The sequence below is a fragment of the Sminthopsis crassicaudata genome, chromosome 1, assembly GCF_048593235.1.
Source record: "Sminthopsis crassicaudata isolate SCR6 chromosome 1, ASM4859323v1, whole genome shotgun sequence".
Lineage (NCBI taxonomy): Eukaryota > Metazoa > Chordata > Mammalia > Dasyuromorphia > Dasyuridae > Sminthopsis > Sminthopsis crassicaudata.
The window spans coordinates 744,728,041-744,753,528 of NC_133617.1; the positions used below are offsets into that span (position 1 = coordinate 744,728,041).

The 25,488-nt window shown below is 37.1% G+C and overlaps 1 pseudogene; it reads right to left on the bottom strand.

The window, feature by feature from the left end:
- Nucleotides 1–686: 686 nt before the first annotated feature.
- The window catches only part of LOC141551474 (pre-mRNA-splicing factor SPF27-like), a 25,463-nt pseudogene continuing 661 nt past the window's right edge, over nt 687–25,488 (bottom strand).

Sequence of the window (25,488 nt, forward strand, 5' to 3'; positions counted from 1 at the left end):
TGCGGAGGCCTTGGGGCGCCTCAGGGGAGGAGAGGAGAAAGGACGCACCTGGCGCATTTAGGGTGGAGGAGGGCAACCGGGGTGGGGGTGGGGGGCAGAAGCGGGAGAGGGAGACATGGCCAGATGTGCTCGCTGCCTATTGGCTGCTCCCGGCCGGCTGTCCGCCCCGCATCTCGGGAGCACAGCAGGGGAGGTCCAGGGCGGTTGGCGCCCTGGAAGAGCGGCCCAGTGGGAAAAAGGCACTTTCCGACCACTTCGCAGACCTATCCCAACCCCTAGGCCTTGGAATGCTTGAGCTGGGTCCCAAAGGACTAAGGAGACGATGAGAAAAGGGGCAAGGAGAGAATCAACTTTTTTTTTTTTTTTTTTTTTTTTTTTTTTAAAGAACCTAGTATGTTCCGAGCATTTTACAAATATTATGAACCTACTATGTGCCGGGAGCACCTTACAAATATTCATTTGATTTGATCCTCACAATAACCTCGCGAAGTATGTGCTATTATGACCCCCATTTTACAGATGAGGAAATTGAGGCATGAATTAAGTGCTGTGCCAGGGTCACATAGAAGTGTCTGACTTTGGATTTGAGCTCGTTTTCTTCCTATAGCTACTTGGAGTAGGATGAAACTTGCATTTAAGGGATCTTTTGAAGGTCCTAAGCGTGACCATGTCATTTCTTTAAATGGTTAGGAAGTCTTCTTGTACCGTATCTGTACCACGATGTCAATAACAGAAAGACTGAAAGCTTGAGACATAAACTAAAGGCCTCCCTCCCCCCAGATGAAGGAAAGCTTTCAATGAAATTTGACCATTCTTTTTTATTTTTATAAATATTTAATATAAATTTTTTTATTTTATTTTAGTCGAAATCACTATTGATTAGAGAAATGCAAATAAAGACAACACTGAGCTACCACTTCACACCTCTCAGTCTGGCTAAGATGACAGGAAAGGATAATGATGAATGCTGGAAGGGTCTAATATTCTTTTTTCAAGGTAAAATTTTATTTACCAAAGAAATATACAAATAGAATTAAATATAATACGACGAACTTTAATTCACGCATTCTGTACAGTTTCTAAGTTTCTATCATATTCCTAAAGCATTCACAGGCTATTTAGGCCATTACCACTTTCTCAACAGGTTCTTACCATGATTCGAGAATCATTCAATTTCCTGATGCCTTAAGAATTCCTAAGATGCCCTTTCTTTCCCTTCCCCCTACATTCCAGTTTTTCGGAAATCCTGCTGGATGTTTTCTTTGTTTCTTGATTTGGAAGATTTCATTTTCTTTCTTTCTTTTTTTTTTCTTTCCTGAGGAGGCTGGGGTTAAGTGACTTGCCCAGGGTCACACAGCTAGGAAATGTTAAGTGTCTGAGATCACATTTGAATTCAGGTCCTCTTGAATTTAAGGCTAATACTCTATCCACTGCGCCCCCTAGCTGCCCCTGGAAGATTTCATTTTCTAGCTGTACAATAGTCCCATCGATCTCATAATTTTTACTGAGGAGAGAGACCCAAGTCGACTCCATTTCTCGTCATTTAGATTCAGCAGTGAGTTGCATGTTCTTCCTCTGCCAGTTCAAATCCTGACTATGTTTTCTTAATTTCTGCAGTTCCTTCTGGGCTTGTTCAATCATATGAACTAGCTTTTCATTATATACTTTCCAGGCATTGCAACCGTGTTGTGACATCAACTCAAGGTTTTCGATGGGAACTGCCTGATGGTCCAGTTGGGCCATGGAATTGTTTACACGTTCCTGCCATGACGTGATATCATTCTTCTGCCCAGAAGAGGGAGCTGGAAGTTCATAGTGTTTAATGCTAAGCGATTCAATTGGTTGTCGGGCAGCCGATCTTTCAAATTCATTTCTCATAATGTCAGTCTCAAAGGCTGAGTGATCCAGGGCCGGTAGGTAGCTCAGATGTGTTTAGAAGAATTGCACGTGTGTAATCTATATTGTATTACTTGTCTAGGGGAGGGGGAAGGGAAGGGAGGGAGAAAAATATGGAGCACAAGGTTTTGCAAGGATGAATGTTGGAAACTCTATGCATTTTGGATTTTGAAAACGAAAAAGCTATTATTAAAAAAAAGTTTTATTTTTTCAATTATCAAGCACATTTGAAAATGAATCTTGTTCTCCCCTTATTTCCTTCCCATTGAGTAAATTTTATTCATCCTCAAAAAGCCCTCAATTTATATACCCCCAAAGCTCTCAATACATAGCTTCATAGTCCAGCAAAACAAATCTTCACTTTGGCTGTGTATGTCTCTTTCTTCATTATTAAACCCAACACCTCTTCATTAAGAGATCAGTGGTGGGCTTCATTTTCATTTGTTTGGATTCTCAGAATATCATTTCATTGACTGGATTCTCCATTTTTTTGAAGTTGTTTTTCTCTATAATATAATTGTATGAATTTATTCTCTTATTCATTTTGTATAAATTTATTGTTTTCCCAGCTTCCTCTGAAACTGTCTATTTCATAATTTCTCATGGCACAGCAATATTTTATTTCCTTGACACATTACAATTTGTTTAGCCATCCTCCAATAGGAGATATGCCCTTAGTTTCCAATTGTTGGCTACCAGGAAAGAGCTGTCACGTAATGTGAGTGTACATATAGATCCTTTTCCTCTTTTTAAAAAAGTTCTCTAAGGTATAAACTTAGTAGTATTTCTGGATCAAATGGTGCAGACAGTTTAGTAACTTTGGGTGCATAGTTCCAAATTGCTTCCCATAATGGAAATGGTTTAGTAGTGTTAGAGTTCATTATTATTTGAATTTTTGATAGAATTCATTTGTAAATCCATTTGTTTCTAGAGTTTTTTCTTTGGGAGTTCATTTTTGGCTTGTGTATTTTCTTTTTCTAACATTAGCTTATTTAAATAGTCCTTTCTTGGTATTATGGCTATTTTTAATTTTTCTAAGTATTTCTCTATTTCTTTTAAATTATTAGTTTTGCTATATTAATTTGGCAAATAGTGTCTGATAATTTCTTTTATTTCCTCTTTGATTTTTGTAAGTTCCTCTTTTTCACTTTTCATATGAACAATTTGGTTTTCCTCTCTTCTAAGAAGTCAGGTTAGTTGGGTACTTATTTTACCAGTTGAAAACCAAAAAAACCATGTAACTATATGGTTATGTAACTATAACTATTCTGATCAATTCAACAATCCAGCACAACTCTACAAGATTAACAAAGAAAAATGCTATCCACCTTAGCCGAAAGGACTGATAAACTCTGAATGAAGATTGAAACATATTGTTTTTAACTTTTTTTTCTTTGCAATGTGGCTAGTATGGATGTATGTTTTGCATACATCAAATTATAATGGGCATTACATTGCTTCCCCCTCTCAATGGTCAGGGAAGAGGAGAGGAAGAAAGAAGTCAGAATTTAAAAAAAAAGGAAGAATATTAAAGATAAATAAATATAATTGATGGGCGGAAGGCAAGCTCTTGTTTTATATATATACATATGCCTTAGAATTTATATATATATACTTTAGAATTTATATATATATATTCTAAGGTCTTTTTGCTTTCAATTTTATTAATATCTTCTTAAATTTTCATGTCTACTTTGTTATTTAGTTAAGATGTTTTGATTTGTTGTTCAAGTTTTTAAATCCCATGCCCAATTCATTGATATATTTTTTCTCTTTTTTGTTTGTGTTTTGGTTTTGTTTGTATGAGCAATTAGAGATTAGCATTTCCTTTTTAGCTACAACCCAAAATATTTGGTGATTTATCTCTATTATTTCTTTCAATAATTTTTTCTCTTGTTTTCATAATTTACTCTATAACTGATTAGTTCTTTAACATGTTGTTTATTCTCCAGTTACTTTTATAATCATTCTTTAAGAGCTCTTTATATATTTTCCAATTGCATTATGTTCAGTAAATTGTATGCTTAGTACTTGTGCTTTTCTACATTTTGGAGGGAGGATGAATTTTTAATGCCCTAGTACACAGTCAGTTTTTGTAAAGGTGCCATATGTAGTTGAATGTTTACAAATTCCTTTCTTTTCCCATTCAGTAATCATCAGAGATCTATCTTATCTAACTTTTTTCAATTACTATTCACATCCTTAACTTCTTTTTTTTGTATGTCTTTTGGTTAGATTTGTCTGTGTCTAAAAAGGATTACTATTATGATTATACTATTTCTCCCAACAATTTGATTAATTTTTGCTTTAATTATTTAGATGTTGTTATTAAGTTATATTATTAGTTGCCCCCTTTAATCTATATTTGAATAATATAACTGAATATATAGTAATTCAATAGTAACATGACTGAACCTTCATAATATTCCCCCTTATACACACACACACACACACACACACACACACACACACACACACACACACACCAAGGATCCCTGTTCTGTCTGTGATGCCATGTGAATGAATGAAAAATGAATGAAAGAGTCAATGACTAGAAAGACATTTATTTATTTGTTTTTGCTGAGGCACTTGGGGTTAAGTGACTTGCCCAGAGTCACACAACTAGCGGAAAGGTATTTATTAAGTACTAACTATATACCAAACATTGTGCCAAGTGCTGGGGCTAAGAGTTCAAAAGTGAGACAGGATCCTGTCCTCAAAAATAAATATTCCAATAATTCCATTCCATTCCATCTGAGTGAAGGGGTTCACTCAGATCTGACAGAAATTGGTCTCTTTGTATTTTCCAGCAAGTTCTTCTTATTGTGTTCTCTGGAGCAGAACAGCAGCAGTGAGCCTCTCCCCATGAATGTCCTTTCCAATGTCCAATGTCAGTCCAACTAACCCTTAACATATGTGTGTATACATATACACAAGTATATATATATATGAGTGCATATCTATCTATATAAGTACATCTTTATGTGTGTATATATTTATATGTGCATGTGTATACATGTGTATTTACATGATTATATTTACTGTGTATGTGGATATATATATGTGTGCATTTAATTCTAGGTTGAGCAGGGAGATGGGCTAAGGGGGAGAGAGATAGAAGGATGGGGGATTCAATTCTGATTTGAATCCATGGTGGGGGGGAGAGAAATACACACACACACACACATACACACACACACACACACACACATTCCCTTTTCTGTTAATAGCAGTATTTTGCTATTACACCTGATCTATCTATGGAGAGTTTAATCAGTCGATCTCTCTGACATTAAGATCTGTTAATAATGTCCTTCCTTCATTGCATTATCTCAATCACACCCTCATAAGAACTGTTTACAACATGGTTAAAGTATAACCTCTTTCAGGGACTAGAGGTATAACTGCAGGAACAGCTGAGCTCTCTGTAGCTCTATATTTGGAAACAGTGTTTTAAGCGTTTTTCTCACAGAAGGTAGAATTTTTTTTTTTTCAATGAGTGTCCATTGGCTTTAAATTAATAATAATAAAAGTCCCGGGTTTGTTTTCGGGAATGGCAGCAAATAGCCCAATAATGATCTGTGGTCTCCAGGGGAAAGATGGGTATTGATCATTATCCAGAAGGGTCTTTGGAGTAGCCAATTCTAGGGAGAAGGTGGCAGAGTAAACATCCAAAGAGCTACTTGTAAAGTCAGAATGGCTTCATAAAATCAGTCAACAAGCATGTATTTACTACTCACCAAGAAAAAGAGGAAGCAAGGAAGAATACAATGTTTTTAAATAGGTTCGTACAAGCAGGGACCTACTGATAAGTATTTAACAACCAACTCTAAAAAAAAATATATATATATATATATATATATATATATATATATATGTATATATATATATATATATTTGCACAACACATTTTAAAGTTGAATTTATCATGAACATTTTCTGTATTGCTTTCTTAACTCTAGACAATCAACAAAACAACAAATCAATCCCTAACTAATAGGGGATTCTGATTTTCAAGGTATAAATGCTCACATTGCAAACATAATATTTCATATTCTGTTTTGGTTTTATTTATTTTATTAAATATTTCCTGGTTACATTTTTATCAATCATATTTTTTCAATTACATGGAAATTACATTCACTTAAGAATCCAACCATTCTGGAGAGCAATCTGGAATTATGTCCAAAAAAGTTATCAAAATGTGCATACCCTTTGACCCAGCCATACTACTACTGGTCTTATATCCCAAGGAAACACTAAAGAAGGGAAAGGGACCTGTGTGTGCCAAAATGTTTGTGGCAGCCCTTTTCATAGTGGCTAGAAGCTGGAAGATGAATGGATGTCCATCAATTGGAGAATGGTTGGGTAAACTATGGTATATGAATGTTATGGAATCTTATTGTTCTGTAAGAAATGACCAGCAGGAGGAATACAGAGAGGCTTGGAGAGACTTACATCAACTGATGCTGAGTGAAAAGAACAGAACTAGGGGATCATTATACACTTCAACAATGATACTGTATGAGGATGTATTCTGATGGAAGTGGATATCTTCAACATAGAGAAGAGCTAATCTAATTCCAATTGATCAATGATGGACAGAATCAGCTACACCCAGAAAAGGAACGCTGGGAAATGAGTGTAAACTGAGAGCATTGTTTTTTGTTGTTGTTGTTGTTTGTTTGTTTTGTTTTGTTTTTCTTCCCAGATTATTTTTACCTTCCGAATGCAATCCTTCCTTTGCAACAACAACAACAACAAAATTTGGTTCTGCACATATATATTGTACCTAGGATATACTATAAGATATTTAATATGTATGGGAATGCCTGCCATCTAGGGGAGGGGGTGGAGGGAAGGAGGGGAAAAATTCAGAACAGAAGGAAGAACAGAGGGTAATGTTGTAAAAAAAAAAAAAATTACCTATGCATATGTACTGTCAAAGAAAATGTTATAATTATAAAAATTAATAAAAAAAACTATTTCAAAGAGGTAGAGGCAAGATAGCTCTACAAATTCAGCTCTCTTCTTCCCATCACAGCAAAATTCAGGATGAGAGAAAACAAAATAATAAAGGCAAAAGAAATAACTAAAAAAAAAAAAAAGAAATTACATTCACTTTTATAAGATTTTGAGTTCCATTTTCCCTTCTCCTTCCTCTTCCTCCTTCCAAAGTTGGCAAGCAATCTCATATGTTATATATGCACAATCTTTTAAAGCATATTTCCATATTAGTCATTTTGTGAAAGAAAAATCTGAACAGAAGGGAAAAATAACAGGCACAAAAGGTGAATATAGTATGCTTTCATTCACAATCAGTCTCCATAATTCTTTGTCTGGATGTGGATAGCACTTTCCATCATGAGTCTTTTGATAGTTGCGTTGCTGGAAAGACCTGTCAGTCAGAGTTGGTCATCACAAAATGTTGCTATTACTGTGTACAATGTTCTCTTGGTTCTGCTCACTTCAGTCAGCATCAGTTTATGTAAATCTTTCCAGGTTTTTCTGAAATCCACCTGCTTATCATTTCTTAGATCATCTAGGATGTCATTTCTTATGTAAAGAATTCTGAAAGAAATACACATTCCAAAACCTACCTTTGTTAACTTTGACCTATCATATTGTGCTTTCTCTGGATGCAATCCTGCCTCTCAGTTCAACATTCCACAGCCTCCTACCCCTTCACAAACTTCCAAGTGAAAGTAGACTTTCATCACAGCTGCCATTAGATTAGGAGTTTGGCTTGAGACCTCTAGTGCCAAGGAAGGAGAGACCTTTGCAACCTCCCACTTGCCTTCCCACTTTTGTGTTCAGCCCCTGTCTGTCAGTCTTCCATCCATCTGTGTTCAGATACCATGAGTCTAACTCAGACTACGTCACCTGTTCTCTCCTGTCTGTGTCTAAATCTGACCCCTATGTGTCTGCCCTCTATGTGGTCTTCCTCTTGGATACAACCAGTCTTCTGGGTGGCTAGCCTTGGCCCCCACATGATGTTCCTCCTGTTCTTTTTTTCTTTCCCAAGCCCCACATGTTCTTGAACTATATGTTGGTGCCTTCCCTCCAAAGGCATATGGCCCCTTCCTGTCTCCCTACTTTTCTCTCTTCCCCATGACTATAAGCAAATTCACATTATGCAAAAATTATTTTATGTAAAAGTCTGCAGAATAGTCCACTTTTGCAAAGCAAAAACTGTCACAAAGATGCAGAAAAGTGTAAATGTTAAATTAAGCTTTCACTAAACATAATGTAGTAAAAATAATATTCAATAAAGAATTTCTAAAGCAGAGATTTAAAATTATTGGAAACTAATCTTAATCTTAAAGAATGGGAGGATTGATGAATAAATAATAGAAATAATGGACATAATGAGACAATGTACCAAAATTTGGGAGATGCATCAAAACCAATATTTAGGGGAAATTTTTATATTTATATTTATAATGCATTGATCAGCAAAAGAGAGAAAATCAATGCATTGGGCATGCAACTAAAAACCAAGCAAGTAAACAAACAAGAAAACCCACAAAGTTTAAAATCCCAGTTAAACACCAAAATAAAAATCCTGAAAATCAAAGAAACCATTTAGCTAATAAAACTACTGCTCCTTTTTTGAAAACAATTCATATAGATAATTCATTAGCTAATTTATTCAGAAAAGAAAGAAGAAAAAAATTACCAATATCAAAACTGAAAAAAGTGAATCCACAGCCAATGAAAAATTAAAAGGAGCTTCAGTTCTCAGAGGGAAAATAACATGTAATGGAACTAGAGAGAAGTATGAGCAACTGTGGCTCAAAGATGGGCAGAGAACATTAATATCTGAGTTGGGCTAAAAATGATGAATCACCAGCCTAGGTGACCAGTAAGATAGGTAAACTCCAGAATACAACAGCACAGCTATGAAAACGACAGGGGACAATCCCTCCTCCACTTTTTTTCTTTTAAACAGGCAATAATGGTAGAAACACTGGCTCCTCAGAACTTTCATCCCCTAAGTTTTCCTTCCATTGGCTGCCAGACAGAACTCTGATTTCATCAAAGAGTCACTCCTAACTCACATTTATTAAGCCTTTGTTCTTTTGGTCCCTATCAGGTCTCCTTCTCCCTCCTCCAAGATATATGATTTTTTTTTTTTTGGCTGAGGCAATTGGGGTTAAGTGACTTGCCCAGGGTCACATAGCTAGGAAGTGTTAAGTATCTGAGGTTGGATTTGAACTCAGGCCCTTCTGATGTCAGGACCAGTGCTCTATCCACTGTATCATCTAATTGCCCCAATATATACTTTTTTTTTTTTTACATTTAAAAAATGTCTTTATGAGCCAAGCACCAAGTGCAAGGACCTATCTTTGTCCCTGAGTCATGAAGACCTATCTTTAAGTCCTTATTCTTCCTGGCTGTGTGACCCTGGGTAGCTCAATTACCCTCTCAGGGTCTGACGCAAATTTTCAAAAGTCCCTAAATTGAAGTCCTGAAGCTGAGTTGCCGTGGTGGTAAGAGTTTCCACAAAGGAAGTGCACTAATGAAAAAACAGGTTTAAGTTATTTTTAAAGTAAATGTGAAGCACCCTGGGAAGGAAAAGGGAACTTGTCAGCTCCGTGCCTGCCTTTGGGAAGTGGTCAGAGGTTGGAAAGCTTGGCAGAAAGTGTGAAAGAACCTAGAAGAGGTGGGTGGAGAGTTTGATGGAAAGTATTTTTTCTTTAAATAAGTCAATAAGCATTTATTAGTTCTTACTGTTGTGTTTAAGATTTAGCAAAAGGCTAAATTGGGGCAGATTTCCAAGCAAGAAAACATTCATTAGCAGAGCATGCTACTTGTCAATAAATGGGCCAGTGGATTGCTTTCATTTATGTCAAAGCCCCCAAGCAGATGGACAGCTTTCTTTCATAGGTTTTGGGGAGAACCGAAGAAAGAACAGGTAGATGACATCATGGAATTAAGAGCAACATGACTACAGAGCTGAGATACAGGGAATAACATGATTGGTTGGAAATTTGGTAAAGGCCTGAGCCCAAATCTGGCTTCAGGAACGTTCCAATTGTGTGGCCCTGGGCAAGCCACTTAATTCTGTTTGCCTCCACTTCCTCATCTGTAAAATGAGCTGGAGAAAGAAATGGCAAGCCATTCCAGTATCTCTGTCAAGAAAACCCCAAATGGGGTTATGAAGAGTCAGATCGCTGAATTGGTAATAACTATGATTTCTATTTCACATCAGTGATAGTCAATTTATATCAGGTATGTAAAGATCTTTGCAAACTTCAAAATGTTCTATAGATATCTCTTCCGGGGGCAGCTAGGTGGCGCAGTGGATAGAGCACCAGCCTTGAATTCAGGAGGACCGGAGTTCAAATCTGGCCTCAGACACTTAACACTTCCCGGCTGTGTGACCTTGGGCAAGTCACTTAACCCTAGCCTTAGGGGGGGGGGAAAGATATCTCTTCCAACAGCACCAGCAGCTTATTGCATTTTTGAAAAGTAGATTTATTTTCCAACTTCTCATGTTTATTATCATCAGTTCTCCTCCCTGCCTCTCACCATATAGCTAGGTAGCTTTGGACTCAGGAAGACCTTGCTTCAATTCTAACTTCTGATGCATCCAGCTGTGTCACTCCTAAGTAATTCACTTAATCTCTTGAGGCTCTTAGTATCCCCAGAAGTTATTGATTAGTTCTAATAAGATATAGCTTGAAGGGAAAAGCTCCATATTGGGACTTCCTCACACTCACACTAATGGAACTACCAAAATAGGAAGTCGCGTCGTCTTCCGTATTTGTAGAGAACAAAATTTCTAATTCAGTTTTGGAGATGTTGCTTAATATGTCTATGAAACATCCAGGTCAAACTGTCCAATGGGCAGTTAGAGAGGCAAGACTGAAGGTCAGGAAAGAGATTAGTGGGGACAAATATATCCACAATCATCTACACAGAGAGGCTGGATGGAGCCATGAAAGCTAAGGAGATCACCACGTGCAACTGTAAAGAGAGAGAAAAGGACCCAAAACTGATCTGAATGAGTCATCCATGGGTCATGAACCTGGATGAAGATCCAGAAAAGAAAACAGAGTAATGATCAGTACCAGGAGAAAACAATGTCATGAAATTCTAGAGAAGAGAGTATGGAGAAGAGAGTGTTCAGTCTCAAAGATTGTTGAGAAGTTAAAAAAAAAAAGAATGAAGCTTGGGGAAATGACATTAAATTAGGCCTTCAATAAACAATGTTTAGTAATATTTTTAATTTGTTGCCAACAGATGCTTATTGAATTAATCACAAATAAACCAGATGCCCTGATCATTTTCAATACTATTGTCATGTTAATGGTAAAAAGACACCAAATAATTACAATAATCTTAGTCCCAGAAATCAGATAATGGAACATATTGTTGTCTTTTTGGAAAAAAAAAAGATGGAGAACTACAAGACTACATAAGAAGATCAGATTCAGCCACTATGTTTTTGTTTTTCCCTAAATTCTTTTTATTATAAGGGAGAATTCAATAGTAAGGGTGCAGTTGGGAGTAAGAGTGTATACAAAAATTACTATGATAAAAAAGGGTATCAATAAAATTAATTTTTCATCAGTAAATAAAATAATAGTCTTCCCGTTTCACACCATTCATTCTCTCACCACTGTTTCAAGTGTGATTTAGCCATACAGAAACACAAACTTCCTGGAGTCTGGAACTTTGGTGTCCGTTGTGAGCGGCATCCCTGTTTAAGAATGGGAAGGGGGCTGCCATTTTAGGCCACTACATGATCCAGAGATGTTTAATCCATGAATACAGGATTCATATTTCTTGAGTCAAGAGGAATCAAGAAATTTCCTAGGGCTCTACATCCCATTTTATCAGGACATCCTCTTAATGTACTTTATTGGGACTCTTTCTCCCACTAGGTGGCAGCATTCCCAAAGCTTTTTGCCCTATCTCTCCTGACAATCAAATATGGTACATTTTAGAAGAGCCCAGTGGTGTCTGAGTGTTAATATTGCCAAATGTTATCATCATTTCATTATTAACATTGTACCCAGGAGTCCAGGCTCAATACAAATCAACAGTGTGACATGGCAAAAGGCTTGCTCTGCCCTGAATTGTGTAGCAGACAGTATTAAGAGGCCATGGTCCTGTTCCAGCCCTGTCGGACCTTATCTGGTGTTTCGAGGTCAGCTTTAGGCCCCATGGGTAAGGAAGTACACTGATGGATTGGAGGGCTCCCAAGGATAATACCCACAATTGTGAAGGGCCTTGGGTCCATATCCTGTCACATGAGGAGTGGTTGATGGACCTAGAGGTGTTTAGTCTAGAAAAGAAAAGACTTGGGAGAAAGGGAAACATCTATCTTCAGGTATCTGAAAGATTGTCAAGAGGAAGAGGGTTGGGACTTGTGTGACTCAGCTGCAGATTTAGATTTGACCTCCAAAGTTCCAAGTATAACAATCTGCCTTAGAAGGTCTCCTTACTGGAGGTCTCCACACAGATGCTGAATTGTTCAATGTCAGTTATGACCAAGTGGAGATATTTGTTCAGATGGCAGTTGGAATTGCCCCCCCCCCCCAGGTCTATTCCAGATCTAAGAGTCTATGAACCTCCGGAGGAGACAAAAGTTTTATCAAACCAATTGGCAAAAGATGTAGGATACAGCTTTTTTCAGAGATGAACAGTTGAATTCCTAAAAGGAGTGCCAAAAGTACATTGGTTTAATCTTTTAATAAAACAGCTAAAGTATGTATTTGAAGAGATGTTTTTCAGAGCATTAAATTGGCCATTGTGGGAGATGGATTAGACAGCAGAAGATTAGAAGGAAGGAGACCAATTAGGGTATTTCAATAGTCCAGAAGAAAGATGATGAGGGCCAATACTAGGGTTATTGTTGAATGATGGGAGAGAGGGTATATATATATATGAGAAAGTCTGTAAAGGTTGAAACAACAAGACTTGACAGCAGAATGGCTGTGTCCAGTGACTGAGTCAGGTGGAAAGGATGACATCCAAGTTATATGCCTGGTTGATTGGGTGGCTGTACCCCATGCCCTGCATGCCTAATCATGCTCATTTCTACCTCTTAGAATTCTAATTTTTTTCCCAAAGCTCACTATGTTCTTCCTTTTGCACAATCCCCTTCTAATTTCTTCATGATCTAATGTTTTTCTCCAAAATTTTTTTCTTTGTATTTCTTTTGTATCTGTGAAACAAATTTCCCCTTTAACATATTGCTGCTTTCATCTGGAGCAGTTTGATGACCCTGGACAAGTCACTTAATCCTGATTGCTTCCCCCTAATATAATAGGGGGCAAAGAAAGAGATTGAGTCTGGCTGATTGAAGAACTTGGCAAAAGACCAAATAAAAGCCAATTCAGTTCTGCAGGGGGAAAAAATAATGCAGAAAATAGTATCTGTATGTAGAGAAAGAACTATGGAGACTGAATGTAAATAAACACATGCTATATACATTTTTTTCTTTTAGTTTTTTTTTTCTCATGGTTTTTCCTTTTTGTTTTGATTTTTTGAGGTTATGTGAAGAAATTAATAGCAGAAGCAGTCAGACAACAGGAAAGGAAATTGTTGTTTAGTTAATTTTTCAGTCTTGTCTTGTTTGGAGTTTCTTGCAAGGATACTGAAGTGGTTTATCATTTCCTTCTCCAGCTCTTTTTACAGCTGAAGACTCTCAGGCAATCAGGGTTGAGAGACTTGCTCCAGGTTACACAGCTAGTTAGTATCTGAGGCTAGATTTGAATTCAGGAAGAAGAGTCTTCTTTTTTTTTTTCCCTTAATAGTAATTTATTTTGAGTATATGCCCATCAACTTGGGAATGGCTAAATAGATTATGTATGGTACATTAAGATAATGGAATATCATTGTTCTATAAAAAATGATTTTAGAAAAGCCTGGAAAGATTTATATGAACTGATACTGAATAAAGCAAGCAGAAGCAGGAAAATATTGTACCCAGCAATAGCAAGACTGTAGGATGATCATCTATAATATATTTGGTTCTTCTCAGCAGTTCAGAGATCCAAGACAATCCCAATAAACTTTGGATGGAAAATAGTATCTGCATCTAGAGAGAGAACTGTGGAGACTGAATGTAAATAAACACATGCTATATTAATTTTTTTCTTTTAGTTTTTTTCTCATGGTTTTTCCCTTTTGTTTTGATTTTTTCTCCCAATAAGATTCATATGGAAATATTTTTTTAATTTGTACATATATTTCAAAAATGTTGTTTTACATGAATCTATGGGAAATGAAAATTTAAAAACAAAAAATAGTGTTTTATTTTTCTAAACACATGTAAAGATCGTTTTCAACATTTATTTTTGCAAAATTTTATATTCCAAATTTTTCTCCTCCCCCAAGACAGAAAGCAAATTGATATAAACTAAACATGTGCAATCCTTTTAAACATATTTTCATATTTACCATTTTTACAAGAAAAATCAGGCCAAAAGGGGAAAAAAGCACAAGAAAGAAAAGGCAAGAAACAACAAATTTTTTTTTAAGTGAAAATACTATCCTTCAATCCACATTCGGTCCATAATGCTCCATAGTTCTCTCTCTGGATGGGGATGGCATCTTTCATTCCAATTCTATTTGAATTGTCTTGCTGAGAAGACTTAAGTCTATCAATGTTGATTATCATATAATCTTGCTGTTACTTCATACAATCTTTTCCTGGTTCTGTTTACTTCACTAAGCATCAAGTCTTTCCAAATTTTCTGAAATCAGCCTGCTCCTCGTTTCTTATAGAACGATAATATTCCATAACATTCATATAACATAACTTACTCAGCCATTCTCCAACTGATGGGCATCCACTCGTTTTCTAATTTTTTGTCACCATAAAAAGAGCTGCCACATTTATGTGCTAAATAGTGGGGATATAAATAAGAAAAAGAAAGACAGTTCCTTACAATCTTTTTTTGTGTGTAAAGAAAAAAAAATTTTTATGATAGCTTTTTATTTATAAGATATATGCATGGGTAATTTTTCAGCATTGACAATTGCAAAACCTTTTGTTCCAATTTTTCCCCTCCTTTCCCACCCCCTCCCCCAAATGGCAGGTTGACCAATACATGTTAAATATGTTAAAGTATATGTTAAATACAATATATGTACACATGTCCAAACAGTTATTTTGCTGTATAAAAAGAATCAGACTTTGAAATAGTGTACAATTAGCCTGTGAAGGAAATCAAACATTCAGTGGACAAAAATAGAGGGATTGGGAATTCTATGTAGTGGTTCATAGTCATTTCCCAGAATTCTTTCACTGGGTGTAGCTGGTTCAATTCATTACTGTTCTAATGGCAGTTCCTTACAATCTAAAGGGAAAAAACAACATGCATAAGAAAGGTGAAAAGGGATCAGGGAAGAAAGTATCATGGAATTGAAAGTCAGTAGAGTTACAGATGGAAAGTACAGTAAACTGAGTCCAGTTCCTGCCCTCTGTAAGGAAAGGTTTTGAGGAGGAGTTTAGCACTCTCTGCTTTCTAGTCCTCCAATCAAAAGGAAGAAAATGCTGGCAGGAGGGAGAAGGGGGGCACATTTACGATCTACTTGATTTTACCTACACTGATGTAAATGGGCTGAAGTTATAGAAAAACGAATAGATTAAATGTGAAGACAAATTTCCAGAGGATCAAGTATAAGAAACCACCTCAGAGGTGGGGGGGGGGGGGGAATGGACTGATACTCTCCAGAGGTGTTCAAGGAAGGAGTGATTGACCACTGGTCAAATAAGGTATAGGCAGAATTCTTGTTTAGTTATGGCCCCTAAGATCCCTTCCAATTCTGAAATTCTAATTCATTTTTTCTCCAAAGTTTTATTTTTGAATTGCAGGCATCATTTAAAATTCAATAGACAGTGTGGTAAAATAGCTAGGCAGCTCAGAGATAAGGAATCCTGAATTCAAGATTTGCTTCTGACAAATTCTGGATATGTGACCTTGAAATATCTTAAGTAAAGATAAAATGCAGTTAAGATTTATATTTATATATATATGTACATATGTATATATATATGTACATATGTATATATATATATATATATATATACATATATATATATATATATATATATATATATATATATATATATATATATATATATATATTGGCAAAGTGAGTTTCTTACTCTGGAAATTCTCTATATCAATAAACTCATGGGTCTGTTTAAGTAAGTCAGTCAGAAAGCCAGGAAACATTTATTAAATGCCCACTCTGTGCCAGATACTGGGCTAGGTGCTGGGTCCCTTTTGAGAGCCATCTGTGTGCATGATTTGGATTAATGAGTAAGACAATAAAATGGTTTTCCCATTAAGCAGTAAAGACCCAGAAGCCCCACAGAACCTTAACTGCCCCACACAGTCAATCATCTAAGATTCACTTGGTCATAAATCTACCACATGGAGCTAAGAACAGGCAAGGACATCCCAGGAGCTTGAAACATACACGCATCCTTCTTGCTGTTGGAGGATGGGGAGAGGGAAAAGACAGAGGAAATTAAAGTTGAGCTTATTAGACTTTGTTCAGGCCCACTGCCCGATGTGTCTCAGCCTTGGGGTATCCTAATTGTATGGCTGATTCATGGAAACCTCCTGCCAATATCCTGAGTGAACCTGCTTATGCTAATTCCAAGGGCTTTATTGGAAGCAAACCATGATTGCAGAAAATCCTAACAAAATCTTGTAGGATCTACACATTACTGAAACGAAAAATGGCAGTTTTTACAATGTCCAGTTCAGCCCTCCTTGAGTCTTTCTGGAGAATACATCATTTTATCGGAGCTGGTAAATAGGGAGTTGGTGTCCAAGGTGAGGATGGAGATAATAAGAGAGTATCTCTTTTGATAAGCTAGTAGCTCAATTCTGTAAGTAGTCATGCTTGGCCATTCTTGGTTGGTGGAGTGATTTGTTTGGTTAATTGCAGTAATAAATGTGGGAACTGGTGGAAAATGAGGGATTTGCCAAGACTAATAAATCCAGAGATTGGGCTTTACACCCTCCTACTACTCCCTCCCGTCCCCGACCTCTTGCTCCATTGATACATTTAGAGTTACAGTTTTCTATGTTCTTGCTCTTCGTCTCTCACTCCTTTTTAGTTGTTGTGGAAAATAGCCAGGCTGTCTGATGGTAAGTAGATAGAGAAGTGGGCTTAGAATCAGAAAGTCTCATCTCCCTGGATTCATATCTGGCTTTAGACATTTACCAGCTTGGTGACTTTGGGAAAGTCACATAACTTTGTTTATCTCAGTTTCCTCATCTGTAAAATGAGCTGGAGAAGGAAATGGCAAACCACTCCAGTATCTCTGCCAAAAAATAAACAAACAAACAAACAAACAAACAAAAAAAAAACCCAAAATGAGTCACAAAGAATCAGACACAACCGAACAAGAGAAAATCCTGTCATGTCATTCCTGACTCCACTCCTAACCTCCACTCTGGATAAATGGATGACAGGACAGAATCATCTTAGTGTCAGCCAGCTCTTTGTCTTCTTTGTATCCCTGAGGAGTTCTGGCCTTCATTGGGATAGCAAGGGGAAGTTCACATCTAGAAACCCCCCCTCCCCACTACTATGAGTTGCCCCTGGTTGAAGACAATGGGAGCAGAACACAGAGACTGTTCACTTTTAACATCTGTTTTTCTCCTCTGCAAGTAGAATAAAGTTTTATTAACCGTCATCTTTGTGTCACTCTGCTGTTTTTTACCCAAACTCTCCTATATTACAAAAAAAGAGATTCTGGTATGTTAATTAGTTACATGATCCCCAAACAGACTGATGTTGGTGAGAGCTAATTGTTAAATTTCCAATGTGAGCATTTAAACCCAAGAAATCAACAAATGCTACAAACGAAATCTTAATTGGTTGTTTTGTTGATTTACAGATTTAAGTTAATGGAATGTTAATAATGTCCATTAAACTTAAAAGTGTGCTGGGCATGCATTATTTTTTTTGGAGAGCTGATTGTTAAACACTCACCATCAAACTACTACTTACAAGGGAATGGAATGGAATATTATTGTGGTATAAGAAATAATGGAAGCAATAGATTCGAAAATATCTCAGAAGACTTGTAAGAATTGATGCAGATATTTTTATTTATGGATGGGATAAACTGAGTGGAGACCTCTCATGGGAATATGGCCTTGAGTCTTTACAATAGCAAGTTGAGCAATAATAAGTTGAGCTGCAGGTATTCAATAGTCTTGGATGAACATTTCCCCTCCTGTTTCCCACCACTTCTTAATTAGGATGTAAGTACTTTTTTTAAAGGCCATGATGGCTTTGGAATTCAGGTAGCAGAATTCTCTCGTCCAAATCTGCTTGTATAGCAGTTCTCTAGGGAAATTTGAATTAAGAGTTTGTTATTTACTAATATTCTTTTGTTTCTGGGATAGACTTCCGTATTTAGAAAGTAAGCCTGAACTGCCCCAGACAATGGGAGAAAAGGAGGCTGGCTTCTGGTCTATTTAATCTTGTGTTTTGCAGTTTGTGCTTTGCATTCCTCTGACACCTTGTCTGTTAGGAGTTGCCCTTTCTCATAAGATTGTAATCAATCTCTTTTTGCCTCTCGTTACCTTGAGAGTCTCTGATTGTTTTTGTGGTCACTACTGTCCACATAATTTTCATCTGTTTCTTTTACAGCATAATTAATCTGGAAATGTTTTGCATGACTACACATTGTATAACCTAGATCAAATTGCTTGCCTTTTCAAAAATACTAAACAATTTTAAATGCCAAGAATGAACGAAGGAAGAGTTACCCAAATGGGTTTCACAGGATGGAGATAATAAAAACTGTTCATTTAAAAAAAAGGAAAACAAAAGAAAACTGATGCAGAGTGAAGGGAAAATACACACAGGACATCAATATTGTAATAAAAAGCAACTTTTAAAGACTTAAGAACTCTTATCAACAAACTCTAGCCAACCATGACTCTAGAGAACTGATTATGAAGCATTCTGCCAACCTCTTGGCAGAAAGGTGGAAAACTACAGGTGCAGAATGAGACATGCATTTTCTTTTTTTTTTTTTAATAACTTTTTATTTATAAAACATATGCATGGGTAATTTTTCAACATTAACCCTTGCAAAACCTTCTGTTCCAACTTTTCTCCTCCTTCCCCCCACCCCCTCCCCTAGATGGCAGGTAATCCAATACATGTTAAATATGAGACATGCATTTTCAAACAAATCCCTTGTATGCCTTTTGATTAACTTGATGATACTTATGTGTTGCAAAAGAAGAAGGATCTTAAGTCAAGGAGGAAGACTGAGGAGGAAAGGAGAGGAAATAGTAAGAGTGATACCCAAAAAAAAGCATTTCAAGAAAGTTTTTTTTAAGCAATGAAGAAAATGGAAGTTCAGATAGGGATAAAGATAAGCAGAACAGTTTTAGAATTAAGGCATGAAAATTATGCCTTAAAAAAAAAAACAAAAAAAAAAACAACAAGGGGGCAGCTAGGTGGTGCAGTGGATAGAGCACCAACCCTGAATTCAGGAGGACCTGAGTTCAAAACTGATCTCCGACACTTAACACTTCCTAGCTGGGTGACCCTGGGCAAGTCACTTAACCCCAGCCTCAAAAAAAAAAAAAAAAAAAAAAAAAAAAAAAAAAAAAAAAAAAAAAACAAGCTGTATGGGATAGGGACTCACAGTTTCACATACAATGCTCTTTTTCAAGCATATCAAGAGATGTTTGTGTATCCACATCTTTATCAAGTTCAAATAAATAAAAAACTAAAATCCTGAAATAGAGACAGTAGAAGAAGAAGAGAAGGAGTAGGAGGGACAGAGAGAGGGAAAAAAAGAAGGAAGGAGAGACAAAGTCAGAGAGACAGAAATACAAAAAAGAGACAGAAACACACACAGAGACAGAGAGAGAGAGAGAGAGAGAGAGAGAGAGAGAGAGAGAGAGAGAGAGAGAGAGAGAGAGAGAGAGAGAGAGAGAGGAGAATCTAAATGCCTTCCACGAGATAATGTCTCCACGCCCAGATGAATTATATTTTTAGATACTAAAAGTGCTGGTAAGGGTGACAGCTGAGTCCTCACTGTCAATAATCTTTGAAAGTTTAAAGAAGAGGTATTGCAATATTGGAAAAGGACAAATATTTTTCCAATGTTTGCTTATCAGGTCTTCTTTTCTTCTTTCTTCCTTCTTTCCTTCCTTTTAACCAATAGCCACAGAATGATCCCATTTTTACAAAAACAAAAGCACCAAAAAAGCAAAAAATAATAATAGACAATAACAATGCTCACAACAGCAATAAGAAATAATAGACAAAATAATAAAACACAAAACCTGAAGAAATGAGCTCTGTAAACCATAGACTATTAAGTTTCAGCTTGGTTCCTGGCAAAATTCTAGAAATCATTATCAAAGGGATGACATATGACCATGCAGAAAAGGAGGTACCAATAACAAAGAACCCATGTGGTTGCATGTTGGACAGAAAGCCAGGCTAACTTTGTTTTCTTCTTTGACGAGGTAAGTAGAATGTTAGATTAGATATTATTTACCTAGATTTTAGCAATGCATTTTTAATAGACAGACTTATTAGCAGTCATCTGGTCTGACCTGTGCCAGGAAAAGCATCTCTTCTACAACACAGCTAATAGGGGCCATCAAGGCTCTGCTGGAAGACCTCCAGTAAAAAGAACTCATTATCTACAGAGGATGTCTCTTCTGCTTTTGGAAAACTCTAATTTTTAGGAAGTTTTCCCTGACATAAAAGCCTAAATTTGTTTCTTTGCAACTTTTATCCATCACTCCAAGATTTGTCTTTTGGGACAAAACAGAACAAATTCTTTTTCCTCCTAACAGGTGGGGCTTCCAGATTCGAAAGCAACTTTATATTTATTCCCATTAAAGAGCAGATTATTAATTCCAGCCCAAGATTTAAGCCTATCAAGAACTCTCTCAATTCTCATTCTTCCCCAATATATTAACAAAGGCCTGATACCCTTTGGGAAAGACCACATGTAGATGAGATGTACAGCAAAATTAAGTGGAATCACTTGTTTTCCAATATGACTAATGTGATATATGTTTTAACATGTTTTTATATATAACCTATATTGGATTGCTTGCTGAACTAGGAATGGGGAAGAGAAGGGAAGGAAGGAGAAAACTTTGAAACTCAAATCTTTTTGTTTTCACTTAATAGTATTTTTTTTTCCAATTTCATGTAAAGATAGTTTTCAACATTCATTTATGTGAGATTTTGAGTTCCAAATATTTTTCTCCTTCCCTCTCTTATACTCCTCCCCAAGACAAAAAGCAATCTGCTATAGGTTATACTGTACAGTCATGTTAAACATATTTCCATATTAATCATGTTAAATAAAAAATCAGAACAAAAGAGGAAAATCATGGGAAGGAAAAAAGTGAAAATAGTATTCCTCTATCTACATTCAGTGTCTAGTTCATTCTCTGGATGTGGATGGCACTTAGATTTTTCTGAAATCTGCCAGTTCACCATTTCTTAAAGCACAATAGTATTCCACTACATCCATATAGCACAATTTGTTCAGCCATTCCCCAAGATGGTTATCTACTCAATTTCCAATTCCTTGCCACCACAAAAAGAGTTGCTATAAACATTTTTGCACATGTGGGTCCTTTTCTCTTTTTTAAATGATCTTTTTGAGATATAAACTCAGTAGTGGTACTACTGGATCAAAAGATATGCCCAGTTTTATAGCTCTTTGGGCATATAGAACTCAAAATTTTTCAAAAGTGAATATGGAAAACTAGCTTTACATGCAATTGGAAAAATATTAAGTGAAAAAAAATTAAAATTGAGTGAAATCAGAACTGGGCAAGTGTTTGAATCCAAAGAGTAGTCATGACTGCTTAATGTTGTTTTGGAAAGATGGCTCCAATGGACTGTCCCAGGGACCTGTGCTTGGCTTGTGTTTAACATTTTTGTCAATCACTGACCTAAAAGCATGGACAGCATGCTAATGAAATCTCCAAATAAGACAAGGCTGTGAGAAATGCTTAACTCACTAAATGACAGGATGCAGAAAGATCATTCCAGCCTAAACCAAGGTTCTTCCCCTATAATTCATGAATAGATTCCAAGGGATCCATGAACTTACATGGGAAAAATTATATCTTTATTTTCACCAACCTCCAAGTGAAATTTAACCTTTATGTCAATTATTAATTTAAAAAAATTTCTGAGAAAGGATCTATGTCCATCAGACTTGCAAAAGGATTCACAACACAAAAAATTTAGGAATCCCTGGTCTAGAAAAAAGGGGTCCAACCTGCATTCTAGAGGCCGTGAATTTGTCCAGTTGTGGAGCAAGCTATTTATCAGTCAACTGGTTAATCAATAACATTTATTAAGTACCTATTATGTGCCAGCCATCATACTAAACACTAAGGTGAAGTAGTGAGTCCCTCCTTCATTGGAGTCTTCTAGGAGAGGTTGGAAAATCACTCAGGATTGTTCTGAAGAAGATTCTCATTGGGGTAGGAGAGAGATTAAGAAGCTTCTAAACTTCCTTCTGCCTCTAGAATTCTGCAGTCTCTTGATTGGGGAAATGAGAGCAAGTACTAGAATGAGCCTATAGGGATAGATATATTTGCTCCAACCTCCACTTCACTCTGAAGACTGTTGATTGTAAAGTACCCCTGATAAACTGTTGTGACGTGTGTGTGTGTGTGTGTGTGTGTGTGTGTGTGTGTGTGTGTGTAGGGGAAAAGTTAGAACTCTACCTCTGGGACCCACTGGCCGTGTGAACTTGAACTGATCATTTTTGCCCCCCTTGAGCCCAGGCTGTGAGATGAAGCTTCTAATACCTACAGCCCTTTCTCTTTTGGGATTTAAGAAGCTCAAATGAGATAATGTAGAGAAATCACTTTGCAAACATTAGAAAAACCACACAAATGCCAATTGTTGCTATTATCATCCAGAGCCAGTGGAACTCGAGTCTCTAAAGGTGAGTATTGGACCAAAACTAATCTTTTAATATGCAGGTGGGAGAGAATAGTCATCTCTTTCTACATGCAAATTGTATTTCATAATTTCCTAATAAGTATGAAAATCTGTTGAACCGACTGTTTAATAAGCTGCTGCTGAATCATAACAGCTCAGACCCAGAATAATTTTAGTAAAGCCCCACTTACATTTCACTAGTTCAAAAAGATACATGAGGAAGGATGAAGTCAACCCCCAGAGACGATTGCAGCCTTTCCAGAATGACTCTATGATCCTCAGAAATAGTTGTGAGTAAAAGAAATTTTTTGCTTAGTGGACAGGCTCCTGGAAATGGGTTTCTCTGGACTTAGCTGGACTGGTTCTTGGACCAAAAAAATATGTGGCCTGTCTCTAGGCTCACCCTCAAAACTACCCCCACTTGGCAGGACCTCCCAGTGTGTGGAGTCTGCTTTGAACATCCTCCAGGCTCAGAGGGTTTATTTGATGAGGGTCTGGGTTCAGATCCCATCCCTAATGTATATTAATCTTTCTAGGCTTCAATTTCTTCATCTGCCTGTTAACTGTTGCCAGGGCTGTATTCTCCCAGACTAGCTACTGTTCATGAATCATGGAGAAGAAAGAGTTTTGTGGAAATACTGTAATGGCTATAACTAATAATAATAATAATATGCTAATAGTGATTATTCCACTAATAATAGACAAATTGTGATTTTACTGTAAAGAATCTGGACTAAGTATCCACACTGGAGACTAGCTTCTTTTCCAATCCTGAAGTATATATATATATATAAATGTTTCCACCCTGGGGCCAAATCGATGCTTGATTAGTCCTTACCCAGAATTATTAAATTAAAAAACATTTACTAGACATCTCCTATGTATCAGACACTGTGTTAGGTACTAAGAAATGAAACCCTTCCTGCCCTCAAGCATCTCCCTTCCTATTGGAATATCAGGAGAAAAAGACCATTCTGGGCAAGGCTGTGAATTGGAATAAATCTCCATTATAAACTCCAAGCTACCCATCATGTAGCTGTTGGTCATTCTCCCCCTCCCCATGATCCACCTCTCCTAAAATCTCCTGAAGACACATCTCCTTCTCAAAACCTTCCTAGACTAAGGGAAACATGGTCTTTCAGCTCTTGCAGCCCATTCCAAAGATTAATGTGTCTCTTTCATAAACACAAGGTGGACTTGACACAAACCCTCTGTGTTCCATAAATGTGTGTTATTCTTCCTGTGTGCTTTCCTATCTGGCTCCTGGAACCACATCCTCTTCTGTTTCTGTTTGTTTTAGAAGTGTCTCTTTGTCTCTCAACAGAAAATCCACAGTTTAACTGAGATCCAGGTGGAGGAATTGCAAAAAATGCCTTCTGGAGATGGGAAGGGGAGAAATCAGAGAAGATGAAATGGTTTTTCAATGTCAGACTTGTTGGCTGTGTCTGCCCATTTACCCTTCCTTCTAGGAAGGACGGCCATTGTGAATTTGGAGTCCATGAGCTCTTTGGTTTTTAAAAACTGAATTGGTTTCCTTTGTCGTCCCATGTAATTGATTTTATGCATTTAACAATATGATTCTGAGAAAGGGCTGCTAGAGGTGTCCAAAACATGGAAAAGGTGAAGAATTCCTCTTTAGGAAAAAGGATTTGAGTGTCCAAACTAAGTGACTTTCCAACTAAGTAAGAGTCTCTCTGGTTCTCTCTCAGGTATAGAAAAGCAAACAAACAAAAATCCCCCCATTAGCCATTTAATCACTAATCCTCTCCAGTTCTTTTAAGTCATTTGCAGAAAGTATTCCTACAAAATGGAGTTAGGATAGATTGCTTTTACAGTCTCATTCGACCATCCCTAAAAATCTGAAATCTACATCACGGGGGAAAATTTCTATAGAGAAAGTATCCAACATTGGTGAGATAGAAAGAAAGGAGAGAGAAAGGGAAAGGAGAGACAGAGAGAGAGAGACAGAGAGAGAGAGAGAGAGAGAGAGAGAGAGAGAGAGAGAGAGAGAGAGAGAGAGAGAGAGAGAGAGAGAGAGGAGAGAGAGGGAGAGAGAGAGAGAGAGAGAGAGAGAGAGAGAGAGAGAGAGAGAGAGAGAGAGAGAGAGAGACATAGAGAGAGACAGAGAGAGAGAGAGAGACAGAGACAGAGATAGAGAGACAGAGACATCTCTCTAACAGAGACAGAGGAAGAAAAGTGAAGAACATACAACGAAAGAAAGAAGAACGTGAGGAGATGAGGGGAGGAGAAGGGGGACAGACAGAAAAAGAAGGGAGACAAAGGGAGTTGCTTTTTACAAATATTTACATTCACCTGGGGGAGGGGAACCCCTAGTGCCTGAAAACTCAGTGGGGTGTATAAAGGAAAGAAAAAGGAAGAGAAAAGTTATTTTTGCTTGAGGAACAAAGCCAAAACACAGTAGAATGAGTTCTAAATATGCAAGCGGAGGGCTTGGGTTCAAATTTAACCCTGCCCTTGCTGTGCTGTCACGTGGAGGCCTCAGTTTCCCTTTCTGGCAAGTGAAGAGGTTGAACCAAATGATTTAAGTCAGACGGGCGGGGGATGAGAGGGTGGAAGCAAAGTCTCCTCCTTTCCCGCCAGTCACCCGAACAGCCACCCGCGTTGGCGGAGGGCGTGGGACCG